This window comes from Suricata suricatta, chromosome 1, assembly GCF_006229205.1.
Source record: "Suricata suricatta isolate VVHF042 chromosome 1, meerkat_22Aug2017_6uvM2_HiC, whole genome shotgun sequence".
NCBI classification, from domain to species: domain Eukaryota; kingdom Metazoa; phylum Chordata; class Mammalia; order Carnivora; family Herpestidae; genus Suricata; species Suricata suricatta.
Window position 1 is genome coordinate 20114399 of NC_043700.1, and position 15449 is coordinate 20129847.

The 15449-nt window shown below is 36.3% G+C and overlaps 1 long non-coding RNA gene across 1 annotated transcript in view; it reads left to right on the plus strand.

Moving 5' to 3' along the window:
• Window positions 1-14139: 14139 nt before the first annotated feature.
• Window positions 14140-15449, plus strand: part of LOC115287318 — a 79231-nt gene continuing 77921 nt past the window's right edge. The window contains exon 1 of the long non-coding RNA XR_003906436.1: window positions 14140-14191. This is a non-coding gene — a long non-coding RNA (uncharacterized LOC115287318). The remainder of the gene's footprint in view (window positions 14192-15449) is intronic.

Below are 15449 nucleotides of genomic sequence, written 5' to 3' on the forward strand. Positions count from 1 at the left end.
TATGGATCCTCTAACCTCAGATTCCTCTTTCATTCTTTGCAATTTATTTTCTCTAGCTTTAAGATATTATTGACCTAATACATTCTGTAAGATGCACAGTGTATTGATACACTTGCCTGTTGCTAAATGATTGCTACTATAGCTTTAGCTAACATTTCTATCCCCACACATTACTACCATGTCTTTTTTGTGGTGAGGACATTTGAGATCTACTCTCTTGGCAATGATTAACTATAATCACAATGGTGTGTGTTAGATCCCCAGAACTCATTGATCCTGTCAGTGGGAGTCCGTGCTTTTTGGCCAATGTTTCCCCATTTCCAGATCATATTAACTATCATATTTAAATAGGTAGGCATCTTCTTTACTTCCACTGTGAAGTCTAACTTTTCTTGAAATAAATTATTTTCATCCCTCTATCACCTTTTCACTTTGAAAAGGGAAATTTGGATATGAGATGTTATATGTGTTGTTCTCCTTAATCTGCAACATGAAGCAAATAGCACAGCCCCATGATGAGAGTCAGCTGACTTAACTTCACAGTAAGGGACACTGAGGAACATGTGTCTTTGTACTAGAGCATGACCTTGTGCACACACAGCTTCAGCTGATTGTTGCTATCCAACCATATTTCCAACTCTTTTGAGAAAAGCCAGAAATTTACATTTTTATGTGAAAACTTCTCATTTTTGAAGATTGACAACAAATTCAAAAACACCATGCTTGCTAGAATGACTCAAACAAAGCCCACTGCCAACAGGTCTCTCATTTGTGAAAACTAGTTTTCTCTTTGTCTAGTTCACCCAGAGAAATGATAGATTGTCAGTCAACCCAAGATACACTATTTCTCTCCTCTCCAAATGTTTCTCTTTCTTAGTTTTACCAATATTTTTGTTGTTCAATTAATATAAGTATTAGTATCCAAGCCTTAAGGCTAGCTATTGTATATATAAGGCTCTGTATTGAACCCCAAACTTAAGAACTGATGTAGTCCACATCCCTCATTTTACAAGTGAGAAAATGAGACAGGAGTATTTGGTCTTTTTATACTCCTTTATTTTATGATTTAGCCGGTAACATTCTTTCTGGGGGATTTTTCCCAAGAAGAAAATTTCAGTTTAGGTTACTGGACTTACACTGTGGTGTTCTCAGAATACAGTTTCTTAAAAAATAAACCTAGTTTGTTTACTAAGGGTTGCTGTTCCATTTTCCACTCTGTTTTTTAATATCCCATTTGTGAGAAACCTCAGTAGAGAAACTTCTACTGAATCTCAGTGTGAGGAAAAGCATTGCTTCTTGGAAGCAACCAGGTGTCTAGTCTTATGATCAGTTTGGATACTGGAGTCCGTGTTCCCTCTTTATTTTGACCTCTATTGGCCCTTAGGAAAGTCAGAGCCAGATTAGCAATTGATGTTTGGTAACTGACTTTAAGACTTTAAGGCCTGTTTTTATGTGCTTATAATTTTTCATGATCTTTTTTACTAGGAGAGTCTGTTCCTCTCTGATTATAAATATGTATTTTATTATTTTGTATTATATTATATATATTTTTGTAAGTCACATAAAATACTTTATAGAAATGCTTGGAATATAGATAAATATGTGTGTAAACCTACATTTATATATGCATGTACACACATATACACATTTATATGAAAGCAGATATTCATGGCGGGTGGTATGCTATTATGTTCTTTATGGATGGTTATCCACTAACTTTAGTAATTGAAACTTTTTAAAATTAATAACCCACAATAAGCACCCAATCTATTTTTTAATACATTGATTTTTCTAACATATTTATCATGCAAAGAGTGAATGATTAACCAAACAATTTCTCATTATTTTCAGGATGGTATACAAAAGTGTCTGTAGAATGGGTATCTTCTTTATGTTCAGGTTCTTTAAAATCATCAGCTTTGCCAACCTTGGATTATGGGGTTCCTAGAGTAGGACAATGTTGCTTTAATACACATTATACATTGTGCAGCATCGTTTCTTACAAATGCTTACTAAAAGTCTTCAGTGATGGGAGAGGCTGGATAATTTTTATGGGAGAGTGTTATAGCTCTTATTTTCAAAAGGGATGAAAATAAAGCAAAACATTATTGAAACTCTGCATCGTTCCAGGTGCTTTGTGCACTTTCTCACTGAATTGATCAATATTCTCACAAACTCGTCATTACCCTCCTCATGACTGGTTAGACGTGCCTCAGGTCACATAATAACCAGTGATTCCCCAGCTGGCCATCAAATTCCATCCACCCACCTTTGTATGGCACTGGTTCTTCAGGAAGAGTAATTTGGGGGATTTGTCTGACTCAGTTTTAGGCTCACCTCCCACCTACCCACCTGTGCAAATGCCTTTAATGTTCAGCTAAAGACAAGATTTGGTAGGAACGGAAGTCAACGTTCATGTGGGTCCATTGATAGTGTGATTAGAGGTACTCACACATTTGTCTCAGCCGAACCCATATAACAAAAACATTTGTGTTCAGAGTAATTCTGTCTCCCTTAGAAAAGTATTCAGTTCAACTCCCAAGTGTCCCTGGTTTGATTAATAATCTCGAGTAGGAAACATTTAAATTTCTTATTAGTTAAACATTTAAATTTCTTATTAGTTAAATTTCTTATTAGTTAGTCCCTTTTATTTCTTCTTCCTTTTGTTCTTTTTTGTATTGTGAAAATTTTCAATAGGCGTGTGTTATTTTTCAAGAAACATCCATGGAACTATTATCATTTTAAACAACTAAAAAGGAACCAGTGATACTGTAGGCTTTGTGTGTGTGGATCAAGCTATAGATTAAAATAATGCCTCGGAAAAAAGTATTTTGTTGTTGATTTGTACAGATTAGAATGCATTTACAAAAAAGCAGCCCAAATACAGAATAAACAGCATTTGGCACACTAAGGGTTGGGTTCGTACCAAGATTCAAGTTTTCATATTTTACCTTTATAGGAGAACTATAGACTTCGATGCTAGTGACAATATCATTTATGTTGAGCGGGGTGAAAAGGTTTTGTGAGTTTTGATTATCACCATTTGAGATTCTCTAACTTAGTGGAGACAGAACAGTGCAAGAATAATTTTGAGTGTGGAATAAAAGCTGGACTCAATCCTAACAGGGGTGTTTTTGGTGTTTTTAACCTGAGGACTCAATACAAAGTGATTATATGATATGCATTTGAAATGAAGAAAATTCGTAACCTTTGGGCTTTATCTAATAAACAAACTAATAAAAAGCCCAGCCCTGTCCCTTATTATCAATAGGTCTCGTGAACATATTTTGATATTTATTAGTTCACCTTCAAAATAGATACAGATGAATCTGGAGAGGAGAAACCCCGTTCAAACAAGTAAGGACACACAGGGATTTAAGGTGATATCTCTAATGAAACACAGAGCTTCAGCCCTGTGAGAAAATTAAGACTTGGGCCAAGAATCAAAGAGGAGCTGAAGACTCTTCAGAAGGCGTTTTTATAGTCTGGGATCAAGGGGGTTTCATCTGCTGAAGTGCCGAGGACCAGTAATGGTCTGTTAATCCAGGAGGTGCTTTTATATTGTTTTCTTTGCAATTTCTGGGACTGTTAAAGCTTCAGAGGAAGAGGTTGCAGGCTGGAAGTCAGATGTGCTCTAGGGGGAAGATGTCCCACCTTAATTCAGTGCCATGTGACGCAGGAGGGCACGGAATGCTTTTAGGGCTCCCTTAGAGGTTAAAGATGTCAAATACTCTCAGGTGCTTCATGCACATTTGAGGGACCAAAAAAAAAAAAAAACCCAGAAGAAGAAGAAGGAAAGAAAAAGATCCAGAGGTCTAGTGAGCATTTCAGGTTTCTGAATTGAGAGTAATGATTGCACTCAATTTTTTTGTTTTGTTTTGGATACATGACATTTGATTCTTCCATGCTGAAGTGACCTAGTGGCCAGTATAAATTTGGTATGTGTTTGCATATCATTTAATTTGAATCTTTATGAAGAAAACTTAGGGTCTTCATAGTATATTGATGTTTTAATGCTGGAATTTAGTCTTAATTTTTTAAAAAGGTGAATAAAAGTTGCCTGTTTTTATTTTGAGTGCAGAAGTACCACATCTTACCGAGGGCTAACTTTTGACATTCGAGCATGCAAAAATCACATGGAATCAAAATTATACTTGAAAACTCCTTACATCTTCCACAAAGTACAGGATATCTGGTTTTATGTAAACAGCCTGCACACTAAACTATACTATATAACAAAGAGCATATAAAGTGTAATTTCACAGTATACAACATTTCTCAATTGCATCCTTATTAGTATTGTTTTTTTTGCCGAACACATTGTTTCTGCAAGCTAAATATGGATCTGAAGAAACTGTACTCTGAATGAAAACCAATTAAATGTCTGATTAAGTGAAAGGAAAAAGCTCTTTGGTTTTCACATGTCAGTGTAGTAAGAATAACCAAAAGATAAATGTTGCTTTGGCATATTTGATCAGTAGTGAGATTCTGTTTATTGAGTTATTGCCATTGGTCTCAACGTGGCAATTCACAGGGAAGTGCTGAAGTTCTCCAAAACCCTATCCCAAAGAGCTTCAAAAGACAATTTCAGCACTTAGATCCCCGAGGTAATTTAATGAGACGTCCTCAATTTTATCCTCTCCTTTCTGTGAAAAATTTAGTAAACACCAAGTAAATCTCCCAATAAATGAACTCCTAAGAATATTTAAAATTCTAGCAAAAGCAAAGGATACAAAATCTAATTTTCCTACTTTTTTTCCATCATTGACTTGTCTATAAAACCCCACCGTTTTTTTATTTAATGTTTTTTTTAAATTTATTTTTGAGAGACACAGAGAGAGAGAGAGAGAGAGAGAGAGAGCGCAAGCAGGGGAGGATCAGAGAGAGGGAGACACAGAATCTGAAGCAGGCTCCAGGCTCTGAGCTGTCAGCACAGAGCCCAATGTGGGGCTCAAACCCACAAACTGTGAGATCATGACCTGAGCCAAAGCCAGACGCTTAACTGACTGAGCCACCCAGGTGCCCCCAAAACCCCACGTTTAAAATGATCACCACTAACATGGGGACATGAGTTTTATTAGCTAAATAGAAAAAAAAAAGTCTCCCTACCCATTTTATCTTTAGAATACCTAATGGTGGGAAGATAGGTAGGCTAACTTAAGCAGAAGTACTTAGAAATTTAAGAAAAATATTTTCACATTTAGTTATTTCTTAGTGTATGTTATATAGGACTGTGGCAACATCTTCCCCTCCATAGCTGTTGTTTAGAAATCTAAATGATTGTAGCTGTTAGTTAAGAATGTGCTGTTCAGATTTGGCAAGTTATCTCTTTTAAATCACGCCCAGATGAAGGCAATGGTGGCCTTGGGTCTGAGCCTGGGCTCTACATGCAACGTACAAGATGTGTCTCTGGGTGGTGGTTATAAGGGTTAAATGAAAGCAGTCCTTGGAGGTTCTTTATACCCTTAAAGCACTTGAAATTTTATGGTTTGAAGGCAGTATTGCATGGTGCAGAAGAAGAGGGTTATTGCTGCAAAGTAAACCTTAAAACCTCCACTCTTCTCACAAACTATGTCGGCTCCCCTGGTTTACATAATGTTGCTAAACCCTAGATTAATAATCAGTAACATGAACACACTAATAGTATCTTCTGGAGAAAGATGTGAAGATTAAACAAAATAATGCACGTAAAGCTTATGGCCTAGCACTTACCACATGTTAGATATGTAGTAAATGTCTGTTTTTAAAATTATAAGTCTTTAAGATTCTCAGGGTCTAAGGGAGTTTCATAGCAAATGCACACGTAAACAAAAACATGTTTTCTTAAGTATCATAAGTATGATACTGGAGTATCATAGTCTTCAAATAATTTTACAAAATAAATGGAACATAATTTGCAAAACAATCAGGGACCCCTGGGTGGCTCAGTTGGCTAAGTGTCCGATTTCAGTTCAGGTTATGATCTCATGTTTCTTGACTTCAAGCCCCACGGTATACTCTGTGCTGCCGGCCAGGAGCCTACTTATGAGTCTCTGTCTCCCTGTTTCTCTTTCCCTACCTGGCTCATGTACGCACTCACTCTCTCTCTCAAAATAAATAAATAAACTTAAAAAAATAATCAAATGACATATTGTTTATTAATTGTACTGTGTCCTCTTGAATTTTCTACCCCTGTGAGGTTCATCTGTCTCCAAAGACTCGGCAGCTGGCTGAAGGGATCTTTTAGAGTTACCTGCTTTCAGCCTAAATCCTTTGCTGAGAGAGGATCCTTTTTGCGAGGAACGGGGCGAACGCTGACTTCTTTACTTGGTTAATGTGTGTTAGTGTGTGTGTGTAGTAGAGAGCCATTGAAAATAACTCACCGTAACGTGAGATGAGTTGTAATAACTCCTATCTAAGTGAAGCCATCTGCCAGAAAGTCATTGCTATCCATGGTAGCAGACTTTGGTACATGAAGCAGCCTTCTACAATTAATCAACACACTCACTAATTGCCTCTCATTTGCATATCTTGAAAAATAGTTTTAAAATCTGAGTTCCGTATTAAGACATGACAACAGAATGAAATCTAAATATGTTAATACAATTTAAATATATTGTCATTTGTTAGTAGTCCAATGGTTTGATGTGGATTAAGTGGTGTGGATCAAATACATCAATACTTAGATCTTTCTCTTTACACACTTATTTTCAATCTCTCTAATCTCATGAATTTTAACAGTTAATTTTTGCTTAATAGGTATACACTTTGAAATTCAAGAAAGTTTTGTTACATACTGTAATAAATTTTCCTATACACATGTATGACTTTCAAGGCTTCCACATGCTACTCAGTTTTTATCTGGTTTGTCCTTGGGTCTCTAGAATATCTGTACTCGGCATGACCTAAGATTATGTAAGATTACAGACCCATTTACTGCATCAGAGCACCTACTGGGAAACTTTCTCACAAAAAAGACTTAAGTGGATTATACTGGTCAGTTTTATTATGATTATTACTTTTCTTAATAGGGAAAAAATAGGGGTCAGCCTATTGAGTTTTAACCCTTTGCATTCTTTATTTTGTGTTTTTTTTTCACTTTTACAATTTAATCAAGGAGTGGAAATTGATATATTTAATAAATTCAATTGATATAAGTTAATATGTAGATAAAAATTTTAAAATACATTACATTTTTCTCTAAATAAACACTAATATAAAATGCAGTACTACTTACCGGATGATTTCAGTTGAAGTGCAACTCATCAAATTATTCAATAATTTTCAAAACATTTGGATCCAATTTCTTGAAACAGTTGACTTGCCTTAGGAACTGTTGGTATAGTCTTCTTGTTGTATTTAGTCAAATAAATATTTAGTTCCTGGCTAAATGATGCACCTGATTCATGATCTGTCATGGAAGCTATCATTCGACAAGACAGAATGGTCAAGTGGCCACACCCTACCTTGCCTCAAGGACTGGACTGACCTGATTTCTCTGAAGCTTTGCAACAGCCCAGTCCCTTTCCTAGGAGAATGACCTACACGTTCACCATTACCTGTCAGCAATTGCATCCATCTTCCAGCTCTTCCCCATTAAATTGGTATTCAGTTGATTTATAGCTTCTGTAAGTAGAGAATTTCTTTTAATATCAGCGATATGTTAATGATGCCAATTTTTTTCTCAGCTTCTGCTGAATTTAGGGGAGTCGTTAAAATTATTTCTTTCTGCTTTGTTTCAAGTTTTTAAAAGTTTATTCATTTATTTTTGAGAGAGAGAGAGAGAGAGAGAGAGAGAGAGAGAGAGAAGGAGAGAACATATACAAGTGGGAGGGGGCAGAGTGAGAGGGCGAGAGAATCCCAAGCAGGCTTTGCCAGCATGAAGCCTGACTTGGGGCTCAAATCTGTGAACTGTGAGATGATGACCTGAGCTGAAACCAAGAATCAGACACTTAATTGACTGAGCCACCCAGGTGCCCCTTGTTTTAAGTTTTTATTTGAATTCTAGTTAGTTAACATACAGTGTAATATTAGTTTCAGGAGTAAAACTAGTGATTGATCACTTACATACAACACCCAGTGCTCATCCCAAGTGTGCTCCTTAGTACCCATCACCTGTTTAACCCATCCTCCCCTCTGGCAATCCTCCGTTTGTTCTCTATAGTTGAGTCTATTTCTTGGTTTGCCTCTTTCTCTTTTTTTTCCCTTTGCTCATTCGTTTTGTTTCTTCAATTCCACATATGAGTGATACCATATTTGTTTTTCTCTGACTGACTTATTTTGCTTAGCATAGTGCACTCTAGCTCCATCCACATCGTTGCAAATGGCAAGATTTCATTTTTTTGGCTGAGTAATATTCTGGGGTGTGTGTGTGTGTGTGTGTGTGTGTGTGTGTGTATCACAGCTTCTTTATTCATTCATCACTCAACGGACACTTGAGAATTTGGGCTCTTTCCATTAAAATTATTTCTAATTCTTTTAATTCTACAAAAGACAAATATTAAATATCTCTATCATATCCTAAGTAACATAAATTACATATTGGAAGTTATATTTGACTCAGTCAAACAATCCTTCAGTTTGGAAGAGAGTTATTATAAATGGTATGGTTGAATGCTGTAAACATTTATGTGCAGGTTTTTGTGTGAACATAAGTTTTCATTTTCTTTGGGTGAATACCAGGGAGTGTGATTGCTGGATCACATGGTAAGAGTATTCTTAGTTTGATAATAAATGTCCACTTGTCTTCCAAAGTAACTGCACCATCTTGCATTCCCATGAATAAGCGCTCCTATTGTTGCACACTTATAAGCGTATGATGTCATATGTCATTAGTATTGGGGATTTTGGCCATTCTTCTAGGTGTGCAGTAGTATCTCATTTTAGTTTCCATTTTCCTGATGACATATGATACTGAACATTTAAAAAAATTTTTTTTGCCACCGATAACTATTTTTTGGTGATGTGTCTGTTAGTGTTTTTGTCCATTTTAAAATCAGGCTGTTTGTTTTCTTATCTTTGAGTTTTAGGAATTCTTTGTATAGTTTGTATGACAGTGCTTAATCACCTGTCCCTTTTGCAAATATTTTCTCCCAGTCTTTGTCTTGCCTTTTCATTCTCTTAACTGTGTCTTTCACAGAGCAGAATTTTCTAATTTTAATGAAGTCCAGTTTACCAATTATTTCTTTCATGGATCGTGCCTTTGGTGTTGTATCTCAAAGTCATTGACATACCCAAGGTCATCCACGTTTTCATCTATGTTGCCTTCAGTATGTTTTATAGTTTTGTGTTTTACCTTTAAGTCTGCAAATTTTACATTCTGAGTTTTACAAAGAGTGTGAGGTCTATGTTTAGGTTTACTATTTTTGTACATGGGTGATCTACTCTTCCAGCATCATTTATTAAAGTGACTATCTTTGCTCTATTGTATTGCGTATGCTCCCTTGTCAAAGGTCAGTTGATTATACTCATATACTTGCTCTCTCTGACTTTTATTTTGTTTCACAACATTCTAATATATAAATGAAAGTAGCAAGCTCTCTTATACTGCCTCAGTTTGTGTTATCTACTACCTGCCCTACTGCAATAACTTTTTATTTCCCCTGATGATAGTATAGGTTCCCCGTAGTTCTTCTGCAGTGGTTTTCAAACTTAAGAAAATGTAGCCAAATCTTTTAAAATCAAGCTAACTCTCAGGTGCATCCAAACAACCACACAGATAGAAAGAGAAGACTATGATGTCCTCGGAATCAGAGGATTGAGCCTCTCTTGTCTCCCTTGTCCTTCTTTCCTTACCTTCACTTGAGGTCCACCTGAAACTTGGTAGAACTTCATGAAAAGCATTATTTGGTAGGGCTTCTTACAGAATTGAAAACTACTTTGATTTAAGTTCCATTTCTAAAGCCCAAATCTGATCATTCCATTCCTTTGTTTAAAAGTCTTTATATATCCCAATAATTTCATATCTAAAGATCTTAAACTATGTTCGACATCCTGTAAGATCTGTCCCTCACCATCTCACTCTAGGGTTATTCTATATTTATATCTGTACCCAGGTCTTTATGGTTATATTTCTGTCTTCTCATGCCAAGTTCCTAAGTGCTGAAACTAAACCTTGTAACTTCCCTGTCTCAAAAAGAACCAGTGACATTCTGCTATATCTGAGCATTTGCACATGGCGATATCTTTGTTTGGAATCTTCTTTCTCTTCTTGCTTATAACAAATTCCTGGTAATACTGTTTCTAAAGCTTAGGTCAAACCCTATCTCTCTGTAGGGACTTCTCTGCTGCTGTCTGGAACAGTGAGAGGGTCTCTCCTACTCTAGTTAAGTACCTGTTTTCCCTAGTGGTCTGTGAACTCCTCCAGGACCAGGAACATGTCTGCATGCCATGTCTTCACTTCTGTTCTACCAACCACAACCGCTATGTGTCTGACACCCACAAGGAGTCCATTACATATTTGCTGGATGAATAAATGAATCAAATATTCCCACATAATAGAAAATAAATGAAATAGGTGAATAGACTTGCTTGCCTAAAATGAATTTGAATCCAGACCTCTAGTTTCCTTAAAATGGTAAAAAAAAAGAATTTTGAAAAATATACTTGAGTATCTCTTAGCCTATTCGTTCTGAAAAGATTAGATACTTTATCATAATAATCCTTAAAGTAAAATTTTTGTATAATGTTATTTACCATCAGAAATTTTCCTTTTTACCAAAGTAATGCACTTTTCAATTCCTGAACATACACCTAAGATAGGAGAATGATCTTATCCCAGCTGAAGATGAGCTTTTAAAAGATGTTGCTGTATGTTCACATCAAAAAGAAATAGTGCTTCTTTAAGAGGGCTACAATTCTGAACTTCTGCCCATTTAAAACGTAAGGAAGTTTTAACTTCCTTTAAACTCAAGGAAACTGTCTTAAAACTCAAGGAAAATTCTCCATTAATCTAGATTTTAGTACTATTTTTTGAGCTTTAAACTCCACTGCGATCTCTTGTCTAGAGTAATAATCTCTACCATTTGAAGGGACACTTAGCATTATTTTTATTTGACTAAAGAAGTTAATCCCTAACTGTAGGTTTGTGGTTGAGGGCCATCTTACAAAAGCTGAATTTTGGCAGGAACTTTCGCCACAAATATTTAGGGGGTTTCTTTCCAGTTCAGTGATGATATAGGACCCAAACAGAGTAGACAATATCAAGTGCTACTTGTTTATTTTTTAGAAGGCAAATTCTTAGAGAGGGGAGTGCCCTGGATTCTTTAGGGCATTCTGAACTATGATTAGGAATGGATTCTGGTGAAAATAATTTTTGGAAATTTTATGTTTTAGCAATTTTTATGGTAGAAAAAAACTGGTGACATCTAAAATGCCTTTCATTTCATCTTTGAGCCTGTAAGTATGAAGAACATGCTGACCAACTATTAATACTCTACTTATTCTATAAACATAATAAACAACTATACACTATAGGAGCTTAATAAATATTTGGTGATTGAGGAACTCACTCTAATGGTAGTGACAATTGTTGCCACTTGTACAATCTAGAAATAAATATCTATTAATTTGATCTTCTTCTGGTATTTCTCTTGATTTTAGACACATGTATATTTTCATAGGTTAGAGAAAAATACCATGACAGAAAGAAATAATGTAGGAATAGGTCTCGAATCATAGCTCTGAAAGGGATTCTTTAAAAAAAATTTTTTTACATTTATTTATTTTTGAGAGACAGAAAGAGACAGAGCATGAACAGGGGAGGAGCAGAGAGAGAAGGAGACACAGAATCTGAAGCAGGCTCCAGGCTCTGAGCTAGTGGTCAGCACAAAGACTGACGTGGGGCTCGAACTCACAAACCATGAGATCACGACCTGAGCTGAAGTCAGATGCTCAACTGACTGAGCCACCCAGGCACCCCTGAAAGGGATTCTATAAAATGAGTCCAACATGTGAAATATATAAATGGAAAATAGTAATAGTCTAAGACACCAAGGGATATGTTCCACATCACAGTTAGCTAATTGCAAAAATATTTCTAGAAAACCTAGTCTATTCACCAGGCTCCCAGTTTCTCTTTATATTGTATCAACCTTTTGAATATTTTTAAGTTGGGCCAACTGTTGGCATTCTCATTTCAGCATTAGATATAGAAAAGTTTTACAGGATGTGGCTTAGCCTCTTCAGGATGGCTGCCTGAAGTGATGTAGGTTATCCGTGCACGGAGTCTTAGATGACCTGAAGCAATTTCAGTCTCAGTTTCATGGGCACAATCTTAATTTGGGCCTGCTCACAGCCTATAAGACCTCTGTGTAGGGCATTTATCTCAGACACTTTTTATTTTTTTGCAACTTTAGTGAGATATCATAGAAATGCAAATATTTAAAGTGCGTATTTTTGATAAATCTTAACACATATGTACTTCTATAAAACCACCACCATAATCAAGATAATAACATATTCATCACAATCAAAAATTCTTCATGCCTCTTTATAATCTCTCCCTCCCCTTCACCTTCTCCACCTCTGTTCCCAGGCCACCACTATTCCACTACCTCTGTCACACTGATTAGCTTTTATTTTCTAGAACTTTAAATAAATAAAATCATATAGTAGGTATTTGTTTTTATGTGGCTTATTTTACTTAGCACCATTATTTTTAGATTGATCCATGTTGTATTGAGTATTGATGGTTGATTCCCCTTTATTAGTAAGTACTATTCCATTGTCAACTATACTACATTTTGTTTATTTATTCACCTGTTGATGGACATTGGGGTTATTTCCAGTTTGGGTCATGATCCCACGGTGGTGGGATCGAGCTCTGTGTTGGGGTCCATGCTGAGTGTGAAGCCTCTCTCTTCCTCTTCCTCTGCTCCTCTACCACCTCCCCTGCTTGCACATGCTCTCTCTCTCTCTCTCTCTCTCCTTCTCTAAAAAAAAGGAGTTTTGCCTTCTATGTTCATAAGGAAAATTGATGTGTAGTTTTCTTGTTGTGCCTTTCTGATTTTGCCATAAAGGTGATGATGTCTTTATCAAATAACTTGGAAAGTGTTTCCTCTGTTACAGTTTTTAGGAAGATTTTATATAGGATGTATATGTTTGTAACATATTATTATTATTGTATTTATAGGTCTATATGTTATAAATATGTTATATGCTATATGTTATGTTATATGCTATACATATAGGCTCGTGTAAATATATGTAAATCCATATATAACATATAGGCATATATGTTATATGCTATATGTTATGCTATATGCTATAAAATATAGACATATATGTTATAAATATATGTGATATATTTGTAGGCATATATGTTATAAATATATGTAAATATATATGTTTTATTATTACATATTTTATGTAACTATATTACAGTTATTTTTTCTTTAAATGCTTTGTAAGATTCACTATTGAATCTATCTGGGAATAAAATTTTTGTGTGTGAAGGATTTTAAATTTGTTGTAATAACCATAGATTTATTCTGGTTGTCTATTTCTTTTATTTTTTAAATTTTTTATGTCTTTATTTTATTTTGAGAGAGAGAGACAGAGGCTGAGTGGGGGAGGGGAAGAGAGAGAGGAAGCAGGCTCCAGACTGAGCTCTGAGCTGTCAGAACAGAGCCCTCCGTGGGGCTCGAACCCATGGACCGCTAGATCATGACCTGAGCTGAAGCCAGATGCTTAACCGACTGAGCGACCCAGGTGCCCCTGGGTATTTCTTTCAGAGTGAGCTTTGATAGTTTGTCTTTCAAATTTTTTTTCTATTTTATGTATGTTTAGTGTATTAGAATAGAATTGTCTATAACACTGTTTTCTCATCCTATCCTCTAAATACCTACAAATTCTACTCACTTTCACAGTTACTTTACCACATGCCCCGTAAGTCATGAATTTTTTCTAGTTTGGCTTGAGAAGAGGCAGCATGGTCAATTCTGTAGGGGTGCCTCTTGGTCTTTCCTCTAACCCTTTCTGGGTATTTTATTCCTCGCCTAGGTGGTTTCCTTGAATGCACAATCTTATAACTACCCAGGGCACATATCTGATGTTCTCTCCCTGTGCTGCTCTTTTCTTTCCAGAACCATGTTTTGTGAACTCCAGCTGCTTTGGTTGCCTGCGACTCTGCTGCGCCTTCTCAGCTTAGGTAGTCCACTGGGCTCTTCCTGGTTCCCCTTCCTTACATGTGGCCTGGAAACCCTTTGATGCTGTAAGTTGGGGTAGACGCAGTGCTCAGTCTCTTTTCCTATCCCTCAGCAACCACCATTATTTGTGGTCTCATGTTTAGTGTCTTGAAAATGGTTATTTTACATATTTTATCTGACTTTTTGTTAAGTTGGGCAGGGAAATCTAGTCTCTGTTACTCCATTTTGACAGAGAATGGAAGCCCCTTTTTTAATTTTTAAGTTACTGTAAGGAAGTTTTTGATTGATCTGAACTGCAGAACTTTATTGAACGAAGGTGGGAAGAATTTTAACACATCAGATAAATTCAAAATTACTTTGAGGTGTAGATTAGAGGAAATACCACAGTAACAGGTGAGGGAACTACTATAGGATGCCAAGGATCTATAGGACGCCAAGAGAGCACACAGAAAGATAGGAATGAGGGGATCGAAGGACACTTTTCCATAAGAAGTGCATAAATCTGAGAGGCACTTGATATTAACTAAGTTAAAGTAGAAGAGGGAGAGGGTTCTGTACAAGAGAGTGGCATTCATTCATTTATTCATTCCCTGAGAATACAGTTGAAGCCATTTTTAGGCCTCTCTGTGTGTCACGCTGCATTGTAACGAACAAAATAGGCACAGATCCTACCCATGTGGAGCATATACTGAATGAAGAAGACAGAGTAAAAATAAAGAAGAGAGATGTACAAAATAATTATGCATTATAATTATTAGGGAATAACCTATCAACAGGATAACTGGGATCATGTAGAATCTTCTAAGGATGGGTAATAAAGACATGCGTCTTTGAGAAGATGATACTTTAGGCTAAATGTTAAAGGATGAAAAGAGCCTAGCCCTGTAGCTTTTGGAAGAAAAGAGTGTATCAGGCTGCTGGAACCACATATTGGTGAATGCAAATTTCCTACAGGAAAGAAGAGAGAGGTGGCCAGAATGGCTAGAGCAGAGAGTGTAGGAGGAATAGTGGTTCAGTGCACAGTTGAATAGGGGGCATCGGAACTATACTGTAGATGCTTTATAGGGAAATCTGAAAATCCAGGCTGCGTTAGGATCTGAGAAGTAGAGATCCTGTGAAGAGGAGAAGGTAGTATAAAGGCGAGTTAAAGCTGACGATGTCTGATGGATGAATGGGTAAAGAAGATGTGATACAAACACACACACACACACACACACACACACACACACACACACACACACTCCATGGAGTATTGCCTGGCAATCGTAAAGAATGAAATCTTGCCATTTGCAATGACTAGGGGATGGATGGAATTAGAACGTG